This window comes from Silene latifolia, chromosome 7 (genome assembly GCF_048544455.1).
Source record: "Silene latifolia isolate original U9 population chromosome 7, ASM4854445v1, whole genome shotgun sequence".
Lineage (NCBI taxonomy): Eukaryota > Viridiplantae > Streptophyta > Magnoliopsida > Caryophyllales > Caryophyllaceae > Silene > Silene latifolia.
The window spans coordinates 96,947,711-96,954,831 of NC_133532.1; the positions used below are offsets into that span (position 1 = coordinate 96,947,711).

The following is a 7,121-nucleotide window of genomic DNA, read 5'->3' on the forward strand; positions in this document are numbered from 1 at the left end:
TAGAGAGCATTTCTAGCACAAGGGGCATATTCTCAGACGGTCTTGGGTGCAACAATTAGGAGGAAATCTACGTTGATTTCTGTTCATTTTGCCAAATTGCATTAGGACCCGAGGTTAATTCTTTACCTTTATCGTTTCTCTTGTATTTTGTTTTATGACAATAATCACATGCTAAATCTACGTTATAGTCCTAAATTTTATGGGAATTTTACGCATATTTCCCTACACTACTATATTGTGAGTTATGGACCGCCATTTCCTCAATCTCATTCCATGTTTGATTATCATCAACTTCGGTAAACATACCATTTGATCCCATGTTGAGAATGTTTCGGGAGTCTTCATATAGACCATTCCAAAAGTCCGTGATGAGGACATGAGCGGCAAGTTCCCTTGAATCGCTCCCAAGCTTCATACAAAGATTCTTCGTCCCTTTGTTTGAACCCGGTGATTTGGGCTCTTAGCATGTTAGTCTTTTCCGAAGGATAGAAATTTTTGTAGAAAGAAAGTGCCAATTTCTTCCAAGAGTAAATCCCAAGAGTAGCCTTATCAAGGCTCTTTAACCATTGTTTCGCGTTACCAATCAAAGAAAAAGGAAATAAGACCCATCGAATTTGGTCTTGAGTAACTCCGGTTTGAGAAATCACATCGCAATAGTCACAAAAAGTTTCCATGTGAGAATGAGGGTCTTCACTAGGCAACCCCCCAAATTTGCTTCTTTCGACTAATTGGATAAATGCGGATTTTGCAATAAAATTACCGGTTAAATGTTGTGGTGTGGGAGTACCATTTGGTAGGTTCTCCTCGGTTGGTACGGAATGTGATGAAAATTTAGGCATTGTGGGTTGATTTTGTGTTGGGTTATCCTCTCCTTCTCTTGCAAAAGGGTTGATGAACTCAATTGTATTTGGTTGAATATCCACAATCTCACGAATACCTCTCAAAGTATTTCTAGCAAGTCTTCTATTGTTGGTCAAAGTTCTTTCAATTTCAAGATCAATGGGTAACAGGTTACCTTGTGATCTCCTAGACATGCAAAATATCAAACAACTCGAAAAAAATTAGAACAAACCTTGAGGAGTTTTACTTCCCCAAGGCAAAGAAAGACACAACTAAGAACAATCAAATTAAATAAAATTAAGTTAACACCGGTCCCCGGCAACGGCGCCATTTTTGGTTCGTCGGTTTTGTTACTCGTCGTCAAAAGTTACCTAGACCAAAACAATATTTATAACTTCACAAACTACTCTACTATTAGTAAAGCGGTAAGTAAAGGTCGGATCCCAAGGGACGGGTATTGATGTAGGATTTTCGATTGCAAATGGTCGTGTCTAAGGGTGTCACAATTTGGGTTGAGGTAGGAGATCAATTAAGCTAAAAAGCAATGTAAATAAAACAAGCAAGATGATTAAAATGAGATGTAAACAATTGATTAAAAGCACTAGGGTGTCATGGGTTCATAGGGGATTCATGGGATTTGATCATACAAACATATTTTCTACTAGATGCAAGCACTTATTGTTGTGATGGGATCAAGTTAGTGTATATCTTACAATCCCTAGGAAGGTTTAGGTCCCGGAGCCGAATCGATTAGATTGTACAACACCTACAAGTCGACTTAATCCTCTCTATCCAACTATATGCATGGTCTAATGAGACTCGTGTAACACCCCCTCATACCAAGGTACCTTACCAGGACCACCCAAGTATGAAAGACTGTTACCATCTCGGTTGCCCGAGGTTAGTACATATCAAAAGCGTCTGAACTGAGCACATTTATTAAAGTAATGTAAAATGCAAAGTTTACAATATCCAAAACCAAATACTGTCTAAAGAAATACAACTTCAAAGTCTTACTAATAAAAGAAAACTCGCTAAGACTCAGACAGTGATGCTATGACTCGTGGTGGCAATTCTCCCAAGACAATCCCCAAGCTCTCACTAGCAAAACTGTCAAGCCCGCTCTCCATCCCCCGAATGGATCACCGCAGATTCCACAAACAACAACGGGGTCGATATTATGCAACAAACAAGACAAACAAAAGCAATACTCGTCAGATCATCATCAACTCCCAATCACCCTGTCTCACATAGTATCCGACTACACACTAAAGTGTGTAGCCCTGCCAGATTACCCATCGCAACAGGTAATCCTCGCCGCCAGTGGGTGACCGCAGCCGATCCCACCTAGTCCAGCTCCTCAACGAGCGACAATAATCCCTGTCCCTTAATGTGCACATCCCCTCCCGTGGCGGGTTCCACGGAGGGCGAACTAGGGTGTGAAGCCACTCCCGCAAGTGACTCCACCACAATCACAATCACATGACATTACTGTCATCTCAATCCCCTCACACCAACACTATCACAACAATCTCCATATTACGATGATCAATAGACAACGATAAATACAATAATATGTCATGTAAAGCACAAAGAATCGAGTAGGGAAACCCTTCCTTAGCAATCACAAAGAAGCAACACGGACAATCAAAAAGGCTCCTCTACGAAGTCTTCTCCTATACAAAGATCATACAACACAATTACTCTTTGAACGATTCCCAACATCCCCTTCCATATAAATGTATAGCAACCCGAAACGATGCAATAATTACAAAGATGTACTTACCAACAGTGCAACAAGAACCTTTACGCAAGAATCACCGCAAATTATCGACACAAGGATGCTACGAAATGCTCAAAGGGATGATTAGGGAATGATTTGGGTAGGATTAGGGTACGTAGCAATGTTAACGCTGTGAAAAGTGATATTAGAAACGACGCGAATTATAAAATACCCTAATCATTCCTTAATCAAACCGTCGAAATATAACTTCGCCAAACCGGACACTCGGTCGAGTGCAGCAACACTCGGCCGAGCGTCCAATACTCGGTCGAGTATTCTCTATACTCGGCCGAGTATTCCTCGGCGAACAAAATAACACGCACTAAGAGCACTACTCGGCCGAGTAGGCTCTACTCGGTCGAGTAGGCTCCAAAGAAGATCCGTATTGTTACAATCTTTCCCCCTAAAAAGAACTTCGTCCCGAAGTTCACACTCTGCTACACACAAGTACAACACCACGACACAAGACTCACAACACCACGACACAAGACTCTAACACTCACATGAGACAACTCCAAGGAACTACACAAAACGCACCTCCCAACACGAATCAAACAAAGCAAAGAAAACACAAAACACTATCGCGATCATCTCCTACCCCCCTAAAAAGACAACGGTTACGTCCCCGTAACCAAACATACCTGATCAAAAAGGTTAGGAAAGCGGTCTCGCATAGCTTCCTCGGGTTCCCATGTTGCTTCCTCCACATTATGATTAGACCAAAGGACCTTGAGTAAGACCGTTTCACCATTCCGGGTCTTACGAACCTTGCGATCAAGAATCTCCTTAGGAATCTCGGCATAGGACAAGGATTCATCAAGTTCGATGTTCTCCATCTCGAGGATGTGCGACGGGTCACTCACATATTTCCGGAGTTGAGACACATGAAAAACATTGTGAACTCTATCCAAAGCTGGTGGTAAAGCTAACCTGTAGGCTACCTCGCCAACACGGTCCAGAATTTCATAAGGACCTATAAACTTTTGGCTTAGCTTACCCTTTTTCCCAAACCTCATAACACCTCGCATAGGTGACACTTTCAAAAGCACCTTGTCACCTACCGCGAACTCAATGTCCCTGCGGTGTAAGTCGGCGTAGCTCTTTTGACGATCTTGAGCCGCTCTCATCTTTTGGCGAATCAACGGATCTCGCTCAACCATATCTTGAACCAGTTGTGGCCCTAAAACCACCGTCTCGGAACTATCATCCCAACAAACCGGACTTCGGCATTTCCGGCCATACAAAGCTTCAAATGGTGCCATCCCAATACTTGTATGATAACTATTATTGTATGAAAACTCGATCAAATCAAGTCTGTCTTCCCAACTGCCTCCAAAGTCCATAACACATGCCCTTAGCATGTCTTCTAAGGTCTTGATGGTCCGCTCTGTCTGACCATCGGTTGCGGATGAAAAGTCAGTACTCATCTTCGATGTTGTACCCATCAACTCTTGCAGTTCTTGCCAAAACTTTGATATGAACCTCGCATCACGATCGGAAACAATATCTTTCGAATACCATGTAACCGAACCACATGCTTTCGTAAACCAAAGCCACCGCATCTTAGACCGGATATCTTTCATTGGAACAAAATGGGCTGACTTGGTTAACCGATCCACAATCACCCAAATCATGTTGTTACCTTGCTGTGACCTAGGTAACCCCACAATAAAGTCCATAGAGATCGACTCCCATTTCCACTCGGGAACTGTCAGGGACTGAATCTTACCTTGAGGTCTCCTTTGTTCACCTTTGACCCTTTGACAGGTCAAACATCTAGCCACAAACTCAGCTACGTCTCCCTTCATGTTCGGCCACCAAAAAGTCTTCTTAAGGTCTCTATAAAGCTTATCACCACCCGGTGAATCAATAAGGAGTGCAATGAGCCTCGGACAAGATCATCCTCCTCAACTCGCATCGTCGGAACACACCATCTCCCATCAAAACGAACACTCCCATCTGGATGTATAGAGAACCTGGAAGCTGCTCCACTCTCTACCTTTGACTTCCACTCCTGGATCTTAGGATCAAGCTCTTGCTTACTTTTGATGTTTTCATACAACTCTGGCTCGATCGTCAAATCCCCGATGGTACCCCCTTCTCGAATCATAAAGATCCCCAATCTAGACATCTCATCTCTCAACTTCAATAAGGACATAGCTGTACATAGCGAATGAACGCTCTTCCTACTCAAAGCATCAGCGACAACATTAGCTTTATCCTCATGATAGATGATCTCCATATCATAATCTCCAATCGCTCCATCCACCGCCTCGCGCATGTTAAGCTCCTTCTGAGTGTGGATATACTTTAGACTCTTATGATCAGAGAACACCTTAAAAGTTGCGCCATAAAGGTAGTGCCTCCAAATCTTAAGAGCGAACACAACTGCACCCAGCTCCAAATCATGAGTAGGGTAGTTCTCCTCATATTGCTTCAACTGCCTCGAAGCATAAGCTATAACTTTCCCTCCCTGCATCAAGACACAACCCAAACCGTTCTTTGAAGCGTCGGTATAGACCTCAAAGTTCTCACAACCCTCTGGCAAGGCTAGGATAGGAGCTGTGGTCAAGCGTTCTTTTAAGGTCTGAAACGCCGTTTCACAACTTTTGTCCCAAACAAATCTGACTTCTTTCCTCATCAAGGACGTCATAGGCCGTGCTATGGTAGAGAAATCCTTCACAAACCTCCGGTAGTAGCCGGCAAGGCCAAAGAAACTCCGGATCTCAGCAACATTCTTCGGCGATTCCCACTTGGTAACGGCCTCAATCTTACTAGGATCCACAGATACCCCCTTCTTGGATATGACATGGCCCAGAAAAGCCACTTCCTCTAACCAGAACTCACACTTGGATAACTTGGCATAGAGCTGATTTTCTCTCAAAGTCTGCAAAACTATCCTCAAGTGCTCTTCGTGCTCTTCTTTGGACTTGGAATAAACTAAGATATCGTCGATGAAAACAACCACAAACTTATCCAAAAACGGTGTGAAGATCCGGTTCATCAAATCCATAAAAGCTGCTGGCGCATTGGTCAACCCAAAAGGCATCACTACATACTCGTAGTGACCATAACGAGATCGGAACGCTGTTTTCGGAATATCTTCGCCTGCTATCCTCACCGATGATACCCCGACCTCGATCAATCTTAGAGAATACCCCACTCCACTTAGCCGATCGAACAAATCATCAATCCTCGGCAACGGATACTTGTTCTTCACTGTAACCCGATTGAGCTCTCTGTAGTCAATGCACAATCTCCTACTCCCATCTTTCTTCTTTACAAAAAGAACTGGAGCTCCCCACGGTGATACGCTAGGCCTGATGTAACCCTTGTCTAATAACTCATGTAACTGCTTCTTCAACTCAGCCAACTCTTTAGGTGCCATACGATAAGGTGCTTTAGATATAGGACTCGTTCCCGGCTTAAGCTCCACGCTGAAATCAACATCCCTCTTGGGAGGCAAACTCGGTATCTCCTCAGGAAATACATCTTCAAATTCTTTCACCACAGAAATCTCCGAAGTTGTCGGCGGCTCTACTCGGTGATCTCTCACATGACAAAGGATTAAGGGACACTTCTTCCTTAAACATGACTTTAGAGTCATAACCGCTATAAACCTACACTTAGGCTTTACCACAAACCCTCTATAGGACACCTTAAAACCCTTGGGACTCTTTAATGACACTCTCTTCTGTCTACAATCTATCCTGGCATCATACCTACCTAGCCAATCCATCCCAACGATCACCTCAAACCCATCCTTAGGAAACTCTAACAAAGTTTACTTGGTAAATCTACCCCTCCAACCACCATAGATATACCCTTATATAACTTGAGACACGACACGGACTCCCCTGAAGGTATGAACACATCATCTTTTACAACCTCAAACTTACCTGCACTCCATAGACACAAGATGACTTTTAGACACAAAAGAATGTGTAGCCCCGGAATCAAACAAAACAAAGGACGGTACATTATTAACAAGAAAGGTACCGGTAACTACATGAGCATCATCCTGTGCTTCCTGCTTATCCATCATGAAGAGCTTTCCACTATTCTTCTGTCCTCCACCCCGAATCAAAGCATTGGAGGTACTAGGCTTAGCCGAATCCTCGGGTGACACTTTATTCTTAAACGATAAGATCCACCACCGCCGCGGTTGTAACCGCCCTGGTTACCCTGTCCACCTCTCGTTGCCCCATGAACCTCCCGGTCGGCTACTAGCAAAACTCCGAGTCGGCCCCCGAGAGAAATTTCCGATCGAGCTCCCCGAACCATTGTCGGGCTTGTAGCTCGTGCATTCCCGCCTTTTGTGGCCTATACCGCCACGGTTGAAGCACGTAAGGTTGGTGTTGTCACTTACCCCGACCTCCATTCTTTCCCCACCACGAGAACCTCCGAGAAACCACTCCACTAGAGAAAGCTTTAGCATGGTTGAAATTCCCTTTCTTGTTGGTTGGCTGATTGTTGTTCCCACTATCAGCCTTCCTCT

At 43.9% G+C, this 7,121-nt stretch overlaps 1 non-coding gene across 1 annotated transcript; it reads left to right on the forward strand.

Moving 5' to 3' along the window:
* The first annotated feature begins 360 nt into the window (after positions 1-360).
* LOC141593774 (small nucleolar RNA R71) lies at positions 361-467 on the forward strand. The gene has a single exon (XR_012521839.1). It is a non-coding gene; the product is annotated as a small nucleolar RNA R71 (small nucleolar RNA).
* The last annotated feature ends 6,654 nt before the right edge of the window (positions 468-7,121 follow it).